The sequence below is a fragment of the Hippichthys cyanospilos genome, chromosome 8 (assembly GCF_059441005.1).
Source record: "Hippichthys cyanospilos isolate Australia breed blue-spotted pipefish chromosome 8, RoL_Hcya_1.0, whole genome shotgun sequence".
NCBI classification, from domain to species: domain Eukaryota; kingdom Metazoa; phylum Chordata; class Actinopteri; order Syngnathiformes; family Syngnathidae; genus Hippichthys; species Hippichthys cyanospilos.
This window is the reverse complement of record NC_142376.1, coordinates 9,860,046-9,878,888: the sequence shown is the minus strand read 5'-3', so window position 1 is coordinate 9,878,888 and position 18,843 is coordinate 9,860,046. Positions and strand designations below refer to the sequence as shown.

The following is an 18,843-nucleotide window of genomic DNA, read 5'->3' as shown; positions in this document are numbered from 1 at the left end:
GGCATGAACTGTGACTACGATTAAACATGTTTATGCACCTTCCATTTGGGTAGTCCATATTATCTTTTTTTGGCTTTTTCACTCCTTTATTGTTTGCCGTTATTTTGATCTTCTTGCTATTTCCTGTTGTCTTCATCTTCTGCTGCACATTCATTGGCTGTTGGCAATATGTGTAGTGCACAATAATTTGTGCATAGTACCCATCCACTTAGTTCCATATTTGCTGGACTTCGACTGAGGTCCCATTGAGACTTTTCCTCCCTGATAATTGTGGGTCTTTTCTCCTTACACAAAAAATAAAATAAAACAGACACCTTGTTCCAACAATTCACACCAAATGTATCCAACTGTATCTGACTGATGAAGAGTCTGTCCAATTGTGAATTGTAGGTAAAAAAAATAAAAAAAAGAGCAATTTACCAGGCTTAGACACTATTATGTTAATTAAACCAATGAAACGCAAAGAAAAAAAGCCCAATGTCTACAATGATAACATTTGTAATTTAATCAAGATGCTTTAAGAGTCTTTTAAAGCATTTCAAAGGGGGAAAAAAAGCTGCAGCTACACTTGACCTAAATTTTAATATATAATCAGTACTTTATCTGTCATCTCAAGAACATATTTTTACCATCACGAGTTTGACCAGTGATCATACATTTACAAATGTGTTGAATTATAAATGTTTCCCAGAAGGCCTCGAGACAGCATATCTTTCTGTTTTTCAAATCAGTTCTGAGAAGTGACCAGGCTTTTAAGAACTCTGGACCCTGGGCTATATTCAGTTCAGTCTTGCCTTGTGACTTCCTCTGACCAGCACACATGACTTGTTTGATTCTGTGGACAGCTGACAACAAAATATTTTTCACATTGTATATTTGATTTAGCTATATTTTTAATTTGATGATACATTTTGCCATCTTTTAGAATTACTCTTTCGTCATCATATGTACCAGACATTGGGTGAGTCTAGGCTCAGAATTTTAGGGCTGCTGAGGTCACAAAAGGCAATATGCATTGAACCATTTTGTATATTTTTGCGCAATTCCATCCATTCACGGATTTTTTAAAAGGTATTGAAAAACAAACATGTTTTAATTGCTGGGCTGAATTGCTTCAATTCAGGGGTGCTTGAGCATCCCCCAAAATAGTCTGGGGAGGTCCATGGTACCAAGGACTAAGGATCAGGGGCCAAATGCAACCTGTTGAGCTGAACTTGAAGTAATGATCAGTCAGTAAGAGAGTGATAAGGTAAACCTCCTGATGGATAGATAGTAGAATTAGTAGTGCTTTAAAGTAGTAATGGTTACAATTAAAATATAAAAATATCTTAATGTAAAATATCCCATGTTTTTGTTTTCTCTCATGGGGTAAATCATCCAAAAAAAACATTCATCCATCTGCTTCTGGTCTGGCTTTCTGTCAAATTTTAAAACCCTTTGTGGTGCTCCAGTCAAAACGTTTTCCCATCCTTGGACTAGATATTGAAATGTTAACGGGTATTTTTCCATTGCTCATGAAACACATTTACGTTTATCAAAAGTGAATTTAATATAGAAGAAAGATAGCTTCAAATTGAACAGGCTGGATGCTGACAAAAAAAAAAAAAAATGTGAGTCGTAGTGAACCAGATGGCTAGTGGCTTACTGGTGTTGATAGGCAGAATCTCTCTCCATAAACCAGGTATTGCAGTCAGTCATCTGAGAATCAGCGTAATAAAATAAACCGTCTCTGCTGGTGAAGTATCACCAGCACACAGTTCACAAAGCTTCACACAGAGACCTCCTAATAGGGCCTATCTTTACACTTAATGACCGTGCCTTTTATTTGATTCATTAAACACACAAACTTCCAATGTCATTTGAAACTGGCTGTAATCACATTCATCTGTTTAAACACAGGCATATAGGGACCGAGCGGGAAAGGATGTAAGACATACAGAGGAGAAAGCAAGACTGTGGGCATGGGTTATTGAAAGAGACGTATGTTTACTTAGGCCAAGGCAAGTAGGCACAAGCCCATACTGCAAATGGCCAGCATGATTGTGGAACTTCTATTATATTAATTTTTTTCCCCTAAACTAAACCTAATCTTTTACAAAGAAATATCTAACCTTGAATTAACAAAATAAAGAATAGACATTTGAAAATGTCTCTGATTTTGAATATCAACTCAACCACAGCTATTGCTGTATTGGTAAATTGAGCTTATGTCTATATTTTATGAGCAGCTGTACGAAAAGGAAAAAAAAACACCTCTGACTATATGGATTAGATTCTTTGCAGCGCTCACCTCAAAGTTACTGATAAATGTAAGTGTGAATGATGTCTTTTTTCCTTAATCCCGTGTCGTATCAAAATGAATTTTCAATCATTTTGCATGGCTTTATCCTCATTCACTGCCATTGACAGTTATACATGTCAAAGATACGTTTAACTAGACAAGCAGTGAATAAATTAACAGATTCTTCATCAATGACAGTGAAAGAATTAAGATTGCTATGAATAATGTCATAATTGACTCATAGTTGAGCTTCGTTTTAAGTTGAACTATTATGTAAGTGTGAGTGTAGCATAAGTGTAGAAGTGTTTGTCTTTTGCTATGTATGACTTGAGACCAATTTAGAATGTTTTCTCTTTTTTGCCTCAAGTCAGATCATGCGAATGAATCCCGCTCTTGTGACCCCTGAACGGCAGTATAGAAAGTGGACAAATTGATCTTATTAAGATAGAAACTACTAGTAGTGATCTAATCGGCATCAATTACCACACATACACACTTTTTTTTAAATTGTTTTAGGTATGCATTAAGCAGGCCGTACGATTCTACATTATTGTTTTGTAAATCTTTTATTCGGTGGTTTTGTTTTTATTTGAGATACTGTAGGGCATTTTTAAAGGTGGCGGTGATAGAATTCCTCAAGCTCAGTTGGCTAGTGATGTTCTCACAATATGCTGGTGAAAGTTTACAGACCAGTTTATCCATCACCAGTACAGAAGTGCAACCCGATATTAAGAAGTTGTTGTGAAAATTCATGTAAAATTCATATTAAATCTGTAAAATTAGTTCATGTGTGCCATAAAACCCAGTCAACATAACAAACACATTGTATGACCATTAAATTGAGACTTTTGGCTGCTTTAGGCCTGGTATGATGATACCAGAAGGACAAAGAGAATTTTGAATAGAACATACATTAAAAAAAAAAAAAATCCACTATAAAATTACATGCACTGTTTAAGTATTAAAACACTGACGAGACAGTGACTGGCATGTGATAAAACTTTGCTTCCTTCTTTCTTTCTCGTTAATGTACATTGTATATCCACATCGTGCAATTTTCAGTTACTTTGACCTTCTTCACTGAAGAGTGATGACAAAGATGGCACATGCTGACCTTGACATTCAGCATGCTAAATGGGCTTCTCCATAGAACCTGACATCCACCACTGTGGTGTTCAGGGCCCCTTAGAGTATTACAGTGGATGTACAGTAGTTGATGCTCCATGTTCTTGTGGAATTTACACTCTTAATATTAATGTGTGTGGAGGAGCGCTTTGTGGATGAACACACTGCATGCAATTAGATTTAAATGTATTATGGATACTTTTAGGAATGTTTCAGATTGATTGCAATGTGTTTGTGAAAAAATGCAATCAAAAATAAAAATGGCTTCCAAGAGGGAGCCCCAGGGGATGCTGGAAGAATACTTCTCGGTGTCATGAAGGCCTGGAAGAAAAGGCTAATTTGGATTATTCATAAATTTGGAATTTGCGTGTTAAATATTAATTGTGTGACACAGTCCTGAAACATTTCTGACATTGTACGATTATAGGTTTTTTTTTTTTCCATTATTTTGCGTTCTAACTTCTTTTCTCAAGTACTATAAATGCAATTCACTATTCAATTATTTTTTCATGTGTTCACCATTTTAGATTTTTAATATGATGAAACCTTATACCCTGGAACAGACCTTGTTTTGTTTTGTTTTTTTCCACAGAAATCAAGTAATAATCCAAACAAAAACTGTGTTATGACTTGTTCAATTGCAACTTGAAAGACTCCATTCTTTTTTGTAAACATTGTGGTTAGCAATGGCATGTGCGCTCTTTCTCATCCGCAATGAGAGAAGATACTGTTGGGTGAAGAAATGCTAACCTTTCTGCTTGTTTACGGACTCCGCTGACAGGACCAAGGGATTAGAGAAGCAGGACACTATGAGAGAAGTGACCTCTCCAAAGTTTACCCGATGCCCCCCACTTCGTACACCCCAAAACCTTCTCAGGAGAGCGTTATCTCAGACCTTAATGAGGGACCCAGTGGAATAGTTGGGATGTCACCTCAAAGAGCACAGTGTTTTTGAGACTGGTCAGGTGAGAAGAGTGTGTAAAGCATTTGTCTTTGTTTCCGAGAGCACCATTTGGTATGGATGTTTATAAAAGAAAATTACCATTACAAATGTTTATTTTAACCAGTATTTTAATCATTCTTGCCTTGCCTTTTTTTTCAGCAAAATACAAATCTGATCAGTCAAGCCCGGTAAAATAATTAAAGAATTCTTTAGTATAAAATGTAGGCATATACTATTCGTTGTTTTTGTGAAAGTTAGTCAATTAGTACCAAAAAAAGTATACATAGACAAACACCAAATAGTTTAAAAAAATCACTTCCACCATGCTCCCGGAATGTAAACTTTAAACTTACCAGATGAAGCAATTTTTTATTTTTTTTATTTTTCCAGTGCTAGTGGTTTTCTGGCAGCTGCTCTACCTCTTCTATAGAAACTCGATAATATCATTGCCCACATCAGGAGCAGGGCTTGGCTCGTGGTCATTTCTACTTTACAGCATTGAGCTTTAACTGGAAAATTGGTCTTTTTGAGTAATCAGGGGGAAGGCTAAGGACATGACCAGACCAGCAGGAGCAATGTTGCACACCCAAGGACATTGCTATAGATCAAGCAATCTATTTGGGTGTCCATCAACTCACACAGCCATTTTTCATCTTCCACAAGTGAAACTCTTGAAAAGAGAGATCTTGTTGCAGTGGCTTATAAACATACTTTCTGGATGAACTCCATCCAGTCCATTAGGCTTCTGCCCTGTTGACCACGAGCCTCGTCTGTGCCGAATTTAAAGAGAATGGGGGGAGCTACTTTGATAGGCTGGGACTCAAGTCGTTTGTGTTCAGTCCCATGAAGATGCAAACACCATTTTCTTAATGTTTGTTTCCAAAAATGCAATAAAAAAAGGAAAACTAGATCCATTTGCACAGCAAGACTTCACAATTTTGCCAGACTTGTGGGCCCAAATTCAATGTTGCAGTAACAGTATTTATTTAAAAAAAATAATAAAAGAGTAATCTCATTTTTTTACCTTTCAATTACAATTTGAACATTTTTGGTTGCTGAGAAATTAAAGTCGAAACTTTAAAAATGTTGTTTTTGTCAAAATCTCAAAATGGACATCTGCCAAAATGTATATTTTCATCAATAACTCAAAGCTAATTTCTGTGAAAAAAGCCTGGTTTTGTCAAAACATCACACACATATTTTGCACCATAGACAAACCTAAATGTATATGCAGTTCATGGAAATGTACTTTATATTTGTTTAAAATAGGTGATGAGAGTGATGTCACAAAGGAAAGTGTTGCTGTTAAAATGAAAGAAAAATCAGCAGTGTGTGTGTGTGTGTGTGTGTATGCGTGTGCTTGTGAGCGAGAGAGAGAGAGAGAGAGAGAGAGAGAAACTTGAGATGTGCATGATGATTCACTGCCTTATGTATGCCTCTGACAGGCATTTGAAACAGTGAACCTGCTTGAACTGTACATTTCCTTAATTGCGACAGTACTTGTAATAGGGTAATTGCAGAGGTCTAACTTTCTGTTTTAACTTCATGCTGGATATAGCAAAAGGGTCTCAAACTCCCTCATTTCTCTTAAGATAACCTAGCTCTTGTAAAGTGAATGAAAAACAAGAAATGTGTCACTTGCATGATTCATCATCGCGGTGTACAGGCAAAAAGTTTGGTGGACCCAAGTGCGGGGTACAAGGCAAGGCAGGGATGCAGAATTACCTGAAGAAACACTGAGAAACACAACAGACAAAAGTGCAGAATCACAGGATGGCAAAATACCCCAAATAAGTTACTAATATTCAATCATTAGGAAACAAAGGGAACAAGTGGCACAGTACAATGTCAACTAACTAATGAAAGAAGACCAGAGACATTTTGTAATTACAGATTGATGAGACAACAGACACAACTGGACAGAACATAAATCGATAGCGAGCTGATCGGCTGATAAGCAGGGGAAGCAGGGACGACAACAAAAGATGGCGTCAAAGGGCTCCTGTTTAGTAATCTTAGTCTTAGTATTTTCGTAGATGTACACAAGCTGATCTTATTTACTGCCAACCAATGCTGCAGCTCCAATTCTCTTCAAATGTGGTCGATGACCTTACAAACAACAAAAAAACTCTGCAGAAATTGCCTTGAAAAACATTTTTTTTTGATCAGGTCTCCTTTGTGTTTTTATTTCAACCACGATTTAAAACTAGTTTCTACTTTTTATTGGTTTATTATAATTTTGTTCATTTATTTTATGTGTCCATTGGCAATGTGGCACCAAAAATCTTGTTTATGCGTGTAATCTCATGTTATTTTGTGGAGTTTTTTTTTTCCACATGTGTCCTATTAGGTTATTGTGCCCACCTGTTCTCATCAAGATGGTCCCTTGTGTCTCATATCAGGTGTGTCTCATTGTCTTGTTAGTTTGTGATTAGTTCCCTGATTTCTTTTCATATTTTTCGGGTCATTGACGCTTTCACGTGATTTTGTCCAGTTGTTATTTTTAGTGGTATTTTTTTTGTTATTTGTTTCCTATTAAAGTGTTCCTTTATTACTTTGAGTTTTGATTGCATTTCTCTGTTAAGGCCCCTATACTAAATTCTAAAACACTCACAATTGTCCTTTGCCCAATGGGATAGATACTAAATAGATATTGTTCAGTTTCACATTGCACTGCTACCGCTTTTCATCTGCTTTGCTTTTGGCTTCTCAAGCATGTTTCATATACATAACAATGGAAATGTCTATTAAAACTAAGTGTGTTGTATTCACATGTGAGTTTCAGTTTGGATCGCACACTAGGTCATGTTCAGTTTGAGCCAGCTTTCCATTTTTTACAGCCCAAGGGTTGTGTAGTGCAAAAAATATGGATATAGTTGATCACATAGACCAGGTCAATTGATTTGTAACTTTTTGACTCAAATTGGGTTCTTTTTGACCCAATTATTTTTAGCGGGCTGGTTCTGATTGTGATAAGGATGGGTCGAACCAGATCTAAAATATTGATTCATGCTGGAGTCTATACTACAGGTACATACCCAGTCTTTCTATTTGGATTTTAGAATAAATAGTTCATGGACAAATGTAAGAAAGCAGGTTAGACTCTTTGGGATATCCATAACTCATATTGTAGTTTAATGTACCTTGTGTGTGGATGTGTGTGTGTGTATGTATGAGTGTATGCCTCAGTGCGCCATCGATGGAAGCATCTGCGTCTTAGTGTGATTCTCCGGCAATGAGACTGAGGCCCATCACACTCACATGCAATTCAGATGAGCTCTGCAAATCCAGCATGAAATTAAATTTACAACTTGGACCAAAACACCCCCCTCACACACACACACAGACACACGCACACACACGCTCGGTCTCTTCCCTCTGATGGCTGCCCTGATAACACGTAACTATGGGTGTGTGTGCATGTGTGTGTGTGCATATGTTAATGTTTCCAGTGTTAACCCACGTTTATGTAGCTTTGCAATGTGTGTCAATATCTTGTATGGTTATGTGCATTGTTCCTAATTTATATTTACTTTTACAACAATGGTGCATGGCATGATTATGGATTGATGTTTCAGTTCAATAGCCAAGTTGAATATCAGGTATAATGTTTTGGCCTGCAATGACTGCGTAAACGTGTGTTGGATGGTGAGTGGGGTGCAGTGCATGTCATTCACCGAGCTATTTCCCTGTTATGTAGTGTATATTGCCCTAGCCTTCCCTGCTGAATAATAGAACATTTCCAACAATAATAATAATACTAATGGCTACCAGCATTACACCACAATCATAACCACATTCATGTGAAGACCTGCACACACACACAACCCACACACACACACAACCCACACACACATTGTCGTCAACATCAAGTCCAGGCCAATCATGTCTGCCCTAGCACTCCGCATTTGCATAAAACAATTACCCTGGGCGGACTCAGGGTTCAATGTCGTCTAGACAGCATGTTTGACTGTGTTGTCATCAAGGCGTGGGTATGTCTGTATATGTTTATGGGGGACACACTAGGTTGGTTATAAATTAGCTAGCGTATGGTTGCTCAGGCACTGGCCGAATCGCATCGCCCTCAGGCACATTGGGTGAAGGATTTATTCACACAGATATCACATACATACATGCAAATAAGGAAACCTGGACAGCTCCACGATGACATTGAGGAGTTAGCGGAAACCAATATTCATATGGAGGTAGAGGGCATCGAGTAAGGCGTAAAAAGGATTGTGAGTGGAGGTGTTTGTGTATACGCTCATATCGTATGGATCTCAGTTCCTGTGTCTATCGCCCTCTCTACTACTAAGCTTTCACCAGCCCATTATTTTTCTGCTACTGAACCAGCTGCAATCAATACATGCAACACATCAGGCATCTGATAGAGAGGCAGATGGTGGCAGCCAATCTGCCCCACTGAATGACCATAACACTGGCAGGAATGAAAGGAAAACAATGGAGAACTTGTAATAATCGACACCGCATGCATGTAGCTGTCCGATGATAACATTAAATGATTCTATGAAAGGCCAGTGAGAAAACATGTTACTGGTTACCAGTGACCTAATGACCTATGACAATAAATTAACAGCTCTTCTTTTGCCATGATTTCATAAAACAAAGATTAAAATGACTCAGGCAGAAAAGACACATTTACCAGGTAGTGATAGGAATGCAGCAAGATCAGACTTTTTTGTTTGTATTTCTTAGCAAAGAACTGAAATGAAATACAAAGGTAGAATAAAACACCCAAACGTTGTGAGAACAAACCCAGCAAATGCTTCAAATTCACCTGTATCATAACAAGTAATGTATGACACGAACAACCTTGCTAGCTTTTATTTTGAAGTTTTTCTCAGAAGTATTGTCACAGCAATGATCAACTTGATAATACAAACTACAACTACTATAACAAACTGTTCACCATTTTTCATGCAAACATGTTTATTCTTATCTTAATCCAGTGGCTGAAAACTCCAAACACTGTCAAGATTAAGGTGATAAGAAAAACAATACATATACCGTATTTTCCGCACTATAAGGCACACCTAAAAACCTTAATTTTTTAAAGAAGCTGATGGTGCGCCTTATAATCAGGTGCGCCATATATATGGATCAATATTGAGATTGGTATTTGTAAATGAATGAACTGATAAAGTAAGCTTTACCTGTTTCTTTTGTGTGTTTACAGTTGAACAAGGTTGGGCATATTGACATTGAGTTATTATGTTAATGAGACTTTAGAGTTATTATTTGAGTTATTATAGTTATTACTTTGAGTATTAGTATATTCTGATTGAAAAAGTTTTTAAATATGTTATTAATTGAGGGTGCGCCTTATAATCCGGTGCGCCTTATAGTGCAGAAAATACAGTAGTTTCTGATCATGGAATATTGTTAATATGACATTTTATATTTTTTTCTTTTTGAACCAGCGATTACATCCACATTTGATAGTGTAAGAGTGACTTCCATTCCTCTAAAAATATGTTTGAGTTCTTCTGTGGGAAAATCATCAATCAAATCATCAAAGAGGACATTTCCAAGTTTCAACTCCTATGCAGTATTTTGACCATTTTTGGGTAATTTTCTTCCACATACTTCTCACAGTATTTTAGCCAAGGGATGGCATATTTCTGGTAGTGTGACAACTAAGTGGTTGTGCCATGTTGAACTTGACATGAAATCAATACCTAGGTGAAACTTCCGCTCCCTAGTTTCTTCTTTCAATGCTTTCCCTTCGATATGAAATGCCTTTGATCAAAGTTCCAAAAACATTCATGGTAGGTTCATTGAGGACGAAAAATTGTCCTTTGGTGTGATTGGTTGTTCATCTTTGTGTGCCCTATGATTGGCTGGCAACCAATTTAGGGTATCCGCCCCCGCCAGTAGACCGCTAGGACAGGCTCCAGAATGGTTGTAATCATGAGATTGATCACTGAAGATAGATGGATATAGGCTATAAATTTGTTCTCTCAACTAACCTCAATTTTACACAGCTTTATTTTTTTTCTTGAATTATTCTCAAAAGTAAAGAGGTACTTTTGCTTGCAAAACCATCATCTCAGTTGCAGTGAGATACAATTGGTTGTTTTTTGTTTTTGCAAAATTAAGCCGTGTAAGGGGGGCACGAGTGGAAGATGCTGGGAATGGGCTAGTTGATATCAATCCCTGGTAAAAGGGTTGCCATGCTATGAAAGGGAGGCAGAGTGACAGGCGCCCAAGGATGACAGGCCTTTGCCCTCCACTCACGCGCACACACAATAACAGATAAAGAGAGCGAAAGGGAGCAAGAGAAGGGGGCAGTGGAAGGAGTTAGAGGCTGTGACACCCCAGACCCAGACTAGAGGATTAATGATGAATAAAAAGAAAAGCACACAAAGAGTTCAGGGGGGGAAAAAACGGGGACCCATTTTTATTCCACCAGGATGGATGAAGTGGTATTGCAAGTCAGGCCTCCTAGGGGTATGCAATGCACATACACACTCACGCACACCCACACACTCAAACACACACAAAACATGCACACAGTATGCATGGGAATGCAAGTAGACACCCGGATGAAAACAAACTCCAGTCCTTTCTTTCTCATTCTATATTGCTGCCACTTTAAATGTAATCCCCACTGGATAAACACTCACTCATATATAAAGCTGACTTCACACACATGGCACATGCACAAGTGGAGCATTGTGAATCAGGAGATGCTTAATCAATGTCAAAATTCAATCAATAGCCCAATTCCATTAAAGAGGGCTCTCCTGCTCCTCTCCTCTTCCACTCTTTTTCCCCATTTCCTGTCTCTCCTTTTCTGCAATGTATCAATCCTTCTACCTCTTACCATGCACTCCTCCTATTCACTTTTTCAGTGCCCCAAAGTCACTGTGAAGGGCAACCTGCACTGTTGGGCAAGAAGACTTCTTGTCAAACAATAAAATTGAGCGGTTTAGTTTGGTTCCGTTCAGTTTAGTTTAGATGTTATGAAAGATCTATTGTTTTATAGTTTGTTTGGAACTCTGGTGGCTCGGTGGCGGAGTGTTAGCGCCTCCGCCTCACAGTTCAGAGCTCCAGGTTCGGCCTTCTTGTGTGGAGTTTACATGTTGTCCCCGAGCATGTGTGGGTTCTCTCTGGGCACTCCTGCTTCCTCCCACATTCCAAAAAACATACGTTGCAGGTGTATTAGGTACTCTAAATTGTCCTTAGGTGTGATTTGGTGCATGAATGGTTGTTCATCGCTGTGAGCCGTTACTGGTTGGGAACCAGTGCCGGGTGGGATGGGCACCAGCAAGCCCCTAGTGAGGATTAGGGGCTATTAAAAAATGGATGGGTACATGGACATTTGGAACTCTTGCATGTAGTATAATTTGCTAAATCTTATATGCTAACCGAAGACTTTGCAAGCTTATCTTTGGCTACCACCTTTTTGATCATCATCAAATAAATGATCAAATGCTGTCCACATTACCATATAAACATTTGTGAATTGTTCTCTAACACAAGTTCAACCCACACAAACATACCTATACAAAGAACCGAATAATCAGGAAGTCATATTCTTTGATGTGCAATATCTGAGAGTGGACATGAATACTAAAGAAACTAGCAATGCAGTGGTGTTATTAAAAATCATCATGCTGTGAACCTACGTGATGTGATTATACTATAATGCATGATTATTAAGATGTAAATGCTATTGTGTGGCTTTACATTTATTTTTATTACTTTGTTTTATATAAATGACATAGAAATAAACATTGTTTGAATGTCAAGATGATATCAGCCTTCCTCATATCATTAAAGTGGACACCACAGACTGTTCACAACTGAAATTGTACTTCAAAAGTGAATATAGGGTCAAATGTTTTTCATCCATCAATTTTTCATATATCAGATATACTGCGTAAAAATGAATAGTATTTAAAGATGGTCTTATGAAGAGCGGATAACAGTTAGTTTAATTTAACTCCCATTTCCATTTTCATCCTTTTTTCCAGATCCAATATGAACTATAGTAGCTATGACTAGAACCCATTTTGACAAAGTTGTCTGTACAATATTACCTTTAACTGCCAAAGTGGATTCTTTACTTATATAGGTGTCAACAGCTAGTTAAAACGGATCTCTGACATATACGTACCCGCTAATGCGTATATGTACTATATACAGTATACATTCCATATTCATCTTGAACCGAATGGCCAATCTTGATCATTTCATTATTATAGATTGACTTTATTACAGATTTTCAAAGTTGAATGTGACCGACAAATTAACTGCAGCATCCAAGGAAATTTAAGCAAAGTTGTTAGTTCAGGCGTGTCTACCAAAAGTGTAGCAAAGATCTTGCTTCTATGTTAAAGGGTGGATGACCTCATATGAGTTAAAAGAAATTAGGTTCGAGCAAAACTCTACTTTGGATGTATGACCTGTCAGCAGTTACTAGACTGTGCCTGTTCACATCTGACCACATTTGCATGGCGGCATATTCATTTATGTGTCTGTATATTTGAGTCAATGTGTAAATGTGTGTGTGACTGGGCCGCCCTGAAGCGGCAGATTTGATCTTTGCAAAGGCTAACATCTGTCGTCTGTCATTTTGGCAAGATTGATGACAGCTAGCAGAATGGAAGGGTGACGATGAAGAAGGGAAAGAGGTCAGGCCATGTCTAGGACAGCATGGAAGGATGAAGAAGGGGTCATACTACAATGGATTAAATGCACAGATATATCTCGGCGTTTTCGATTTGAAATTAGTATCTGCAAAGGGGAAATATAATCCAAGAAATTCATGCTTTATTACATTAAGTCAATGTTAGTCCTTGGTGGTTACACTGCGTACATTCAAACTGTATTCCAACTCTTGATAAAGTCTTTGAACATTCATTTCAAAATCTGTGATGAGTAAGACTGATTCTTAGCAAACTCTAAGGCTAGATTAACACTCCATCCTAAAGTGACACCATTTTTTCGTTACTATCTGACCTGTATTTGATCTTTTGATGGCAGTGTGAACAACACAGATTGGATTTTTTCAAATGCGACCCAGGCCACTTAGGTATGTTTTACTAAATATGAAAATCGTATCTGATTTTTTGACACGCGACTTCAGTCCAGATTGCCTTTATACGACTTGGACCCAACAAGCGAGGGTGGCGTTGTTGTCACTGGACCACTTACTGCACCACTCCTCGCCCTTTCCACCTTAAATGTAACATTGAAAATATTGAGGCTAAGGCATGACAGCCATTTGGCCATCTATTGTGGTACTTCCGTAAACTGCGGCTGCATGTGACTTCACTGTGTTCTCTGCGCATGTGAGACAGTTTTCGGAGTTTTGGCTTTCACACACAGGTCACATTCATGTCGCTTTTATTTGGAAATGTGAAAGACCTCACAAAAAATTCGGAAATGATCATCAATCCGCAGGGCTCAAATCGTGATGAAGAAGTCACGGCTTATAATCCGAAAAATTCTACAGATATATATATATATATATATATATATATATATATATATATATATATATATATATATATATATATATATATATATATATATGTCTTCACTCACACACAAACTTTACATTGCAATTATCCCCGCTTGATTCTCTTTTCATTAGACACAATGTGTCCACAGGGACAATTCTTGACAGCCATACACACAGCCGGCTGAAATAAAAGATGGCAGCGACCTAATTAACTCCGGGGTGGAGATAGCCAAACAGACTGAGCGAGAGTGAAGTTACATTGGTTTAATGCTCAGTTAGCACAGGTCACGCTCTATGAATTATTCAAGCTGGCCTGCAGTTCGCAGAGTGAGTTTTAAGTGGACAATGACCCAGTGCACACTCATTTAGTCTGCGCCTCCGCTAACAAGGCTAAGTATTCACCGACTCTTCAGTATCCTCCACTAACAAGCTAATGGAATTTCAATCAAGAGGATGCACTGAATGGCTTAGCATGGCTGAGCGTCTCTCTGGCCATCTACGCACGTATCAATATTCAATTAGATCTGTGAGTTTTCCAGACAGCCTTGTTAAGTAAGAAGTTGTGCTGAGGGAACATTTGCAAAGGCAAAAAGACTGGTTCCAAACAGGATCAATAACTTTAATAGTCGCCCGTAACCTCCCCTGTAATCACAACCTTGCCGCTGATTAAAAAACATTTGGGAAAATGTAACAGCACATAATTTAATAATGAGTTCAGTTACCTTTGAGAACTAACGGGGCACATATGCTACAGGCAAGAAGAAAAATCTATTTCATACCTCATTGGAAAATTGTCATGGGAAGTCATAGTGTTGTTATACATTCACTCTTGAAGAAACTGGTGCAAACACTCTTGAATACTGAAAGTACATAGCCCTGAATTCTCTGTTCTCAATCCAGTCTTTTATTACTTTTAGTGCTTCTTCTTTGGTTTTTGTTTTTTGTCTGGATGCCCTGTTGCGCTGTACTGCCTCTCACAGACCAATATCGATTTATTGCCATGCATCTGTAAGACGTTGTTGTGTTGGTCATCTATCTTAGTGGTTTTCAACCATTTTTTTTCAACAATGTATATTGAAACTCCTGTGAAATATGTAGTTTTTTTTTCAGCCAAGTTTGCCAAGGCTACTACCTGACCACTGCAAAGCCTTTTTAGATGAACAATTGGGAACATTTGAAAATGCGGCTGCTGATGAAAACCAATGACGATATACATTTTCACAAAACAAAGGAGTGCCAATGTTGTACAAATATGAATTCAAAAACATTTTCAAAAATAAGTTGTTTTATGTTCCATTTAATTTGCTCTTAATTTGAAAATATACATGAATAAAGAGTTCCGGCCATGGCATTGAAACGAAAACATTACATTAAATTAAATTGGCTCATTCCTGCAGAACAATGCTAAAATTTCACAAGCTAACTGAGTCTTCTCCTTCTACTTAGGTTCTCATACCGAAATTTGAGAACCGCTGAGCTAACTAAACTAGTCACTGATTTACTAATGCTCATGTTTGCTCAGGCAAACGCATGTTGAAGGTGATCTACTAGCCAGGCGTACAAAGATTGCATCTGCCAAACAGGCAATATTACCACACAATTCATTTTGCACCTTCTGGTAGGAGTCTAGGCAAATATTGTAGATTTATTTAGCATGTGCAATATGATTAATCAAACCTGAGATGAATTGCTACGGCTGATTTTGCATTTTTAAATATTGCATTTCAAAGGGAAGTGCAAACAGGCACACATAGTGGTGTCAGTGGAGCTCAAGCTAAATGAGAGACGATGAGGAGAATGTGTCTGCTTGAGCAAACATTTTTTAAAATACTGAGAACAAAAACTATGACGACTTCTTAACTTTGGGTTTTTCAAATGAACTTGTAACCACCCACAAGAATGCTATATCGCTTATTAATTAACTTTGAATTTGCATTTTCTTGTGACAGGATCATTCACTGCGCTGTGACAAGTGATGTGGATTTCTCCCAAACAATTTTTTGTGGTGTCTGAAGTTTGAATTCCTGCCAGTGTTGAAACCATTGAGTGGATGCATCCAATTCACAAGGTAGGGTTAGCCAGCAAAGTCTTCTATGTGATTCCTGGGAGCATTTCTTTTCAGCGTGTGTACACATCCAATCCCATCACTTTTCCCTGCGCTGCCTCTTTATGTCACAAGTTATTATGTTTCCAAACGCTTTTACATGTAGTTATTATGTCTTTGCATGTGAGAAGCACACTGAGTTGCCAAAATTCATGTAATGTTCTATAGAAGAGAAGTTGGCATATTGAGAAACAAGTATTTGTAAAACATAATAAGGAAATATGAAACTAATAAAAGTTACACACACACGATTGGTGATTCAGCTCACAAATTTTGGTGGCCTCATTTTAGTGTATGGCAAAGACTTTGTGGTTTTGCATTGTGGCCAAATGGTTGTTGTTCAATTGAACACATCAATAAATGGTTGAGGGGCTATGAGAGAGAGCTAGCTTTTTTCTAATTGGCTGAGAGAAACAAAAGCCCACTCAACCTTGTTGATAGAAATTGCACTTGAGAGCAACGCTGACGAATGCTACAGTAAATACTGATTCATTTGAATTCCTAATGAATAGGCGTTGACTCTTTTAGAAGGAACGGTATTGAAGGAATGTGGTGTGTATTCTTCACAGAGGTAGAAAAACAAATGAATGAAAAAAAGAGTGTGACAAGGAGAATAATTAATTAGTTTGCTAGAGTGAAGTGTGCATTCAAATTGAAGGACGCTCTTACAAGGCATGCACACACAAACGTTCAAGAAGGACAAGGTATGCAAAAAAAGTTAAGCAGAAATCAAAGTGCAAGGTCCATAAGGTCTATTTTAAATGCAACTGCAAATTGCAAAAATACAAATGCAATTTTGCTTGTATTTCCATTCTCCCCCAACACACACATCTATTCTCCCCCAACAACACATACACATATATATATATATATATATATATATATATATATATATATATATATATATATATATATATATATATATATAACTCTAAAATCAGAGCACAAAGTGTCCCCAAGCAGGCCTTTAATATGCAGCCGGCATACGGAAGACGTGTGTATCATTTGAGGCTTATCAGCTATTTCATTGCCATGTCTTGATGTTATTTAGCAGGGACACACTGTGCTAACACTCTTCTTAACCACATTTTTATCATTTGATGTGACAAAGTAGATCTATTTTGTCTGAGGCCGGCACGTTGTTGTTTCTTTTCCCACATTCGGTTTGTATTTTGTCCCATTTTCAGGTATACAGTTGTGTCTTTTTGTGTCAAAGAAAGCCTTGACATGACATCTTTTTACATTTGAACGGCTGAGACAAAGGCGAAACACGACATGCCTTCTCTGCCTGTCTCCCAGGAGGAAAGAGGAGAAAAAGAGGGACGGATAAGCGGGAAACGTTATGCAAATGGCTTTTATAAGTCGAGTCGGGCATGTTGTCGTGACACTGTCTATATTTAAAACAGGTCACCTTAACCCCACCCCTGCTGTCTCAATGACAGACATCGAATGAGGCTGCCTTGACATCTGGATCTTCCACAACTGCAGCAATGCACACACATGCATGGACACCAATACATATACATAATCAAAGGCCCTGCTCTACCATATTTACATATTCAAATCCAAAGAATATACTGTACCAGCAACACACGTAACACTGCAAGTGTGACAATGGCTGTGATATATGTACATATGTAAAACAGGTGAGCTCATTCTGGGCAGGCCAGGACCCAATCATTCCAGTGCACTGAGCAGTGAGACAAGCAGTCAGCTTCTCAGCGACTGAGAGAGGTGACAGTAGAGAATGCCTGACCCCAGCATATTCACTCGTCCCTCCATCCATTCCCTCCCCTCCTTCATCAGCTGCCCCCTCACTAGTCCATATTCAACAACCAGTGAATGCATGCGTGCACAGGAACCCGCAGACACGATGGGCCATGGAGTGGCCATGAAGAATGGCTGCCATCTATTTACAACCATCTTCCAAGCCCTAAGGCTGTCTACTTTTAATGAGACCGGATCGCAGTGACCCGTGCTACCCCTTCATTCATTGTCCATCCTTTCATCCGTCAGTCCAAACATCTATTTCAATAATTTCCTCATTTGACGTACCTTTTTCGACTTACTTACCAAGGAAGCAGACTCTTCTGGACCTGGCCAGACGTGGGCATTTTGTCAGAACCTCTACCTAACAACATGGGCGTTTCTTTCCCCTTTCTTGTCCCCTCATTTCTCCTTTTTCCCCCCTCTGTCTACTGTCCATAAAATATGCCTCGGCGTTATCTCTCCCCCCACGCGGGAGAATAATGAAAGGCAGTGGCATGACAGATTGGACATAGATGAGATTGCCGCTGTGACTATATGCACGACTCGCCTCGGCCCCGGCTTTGCATCTGAAATGGGAAAAGGGTACGGCGGAGGGTGTGTGGGCGGTGGGAAAGGGGGGCAGGGAATGTTGGGTGCTAGGGGTGACAGAAGACATGAGGGGCAGTGGGTGCAGTGGTTTGGCAGGGGGGTTGGGGGGATGGAGTGGCGGTGCGGGTTCAGTACGACTGATGAGTTTGACATAAAAGGGGAGGCAGATCCTTTGTATGCATGTGTGAACGACTTGTTCGCAGTCAGACGGCGGAATCCAAAAGTGACCCTCTGACTGAATCTAAAATTACATTACATGCAGTGCTTTTATTCCCACACAGTAGTGACATTATAATGCTGGGACATATCATCACCGTGTATGACCACTGAATTGTCTGAGATTAGGCAGATTATAGCTGGCAAGCACGGGTGTGAGAGATGCAAAGGCTGCCAAAATGGTTGCCGCTGCGGCGCGGCGGCACAATGCCAGCAGGCAACATGTGAGCACCTGTAACCGCTACAGCCGGACATCATGCTTAGCTAAGGTGCCAGCAAATGCTGCGACAGCAGGAGGTTAACAGGGGCAAGAAAGAGGGGTG

General features: G+C 38.8%; 1 protein-coding gene and 1 long non-coding RNA gene across 2 annotated transcripts in view; one reads left to right on the top strand and one right to left on the bottom strand.

Annotated features, from left to right (window-relative positions):
* LOC148420092 (serine/threonine-protein kinase VRK1-like) overlaps nucleotides 1-18,843 on the bottom strand; it is a 311,189-nt gene that overhangs the window by 6,161 nt on the left and 286,185 nt on the right. The window lies entirely within an intron of this gene.
* LOC148420096 (uncharacterized) overlaps nucleotides 15,821-18,843 on the top strand; it is a 92,023-nt gene continuing 89,000 nt past the window's right edge. Inside the window, exon 1 of the long non-coding RNA XR_015866361.1 lies at nucleotides 15,821-15,910. This is a non-coding gene — a long non-coding RNA (uncharacterized LOC148420096). The remainder of the gene's footprint in view (nucleotides 15,911-18,843) is intronic.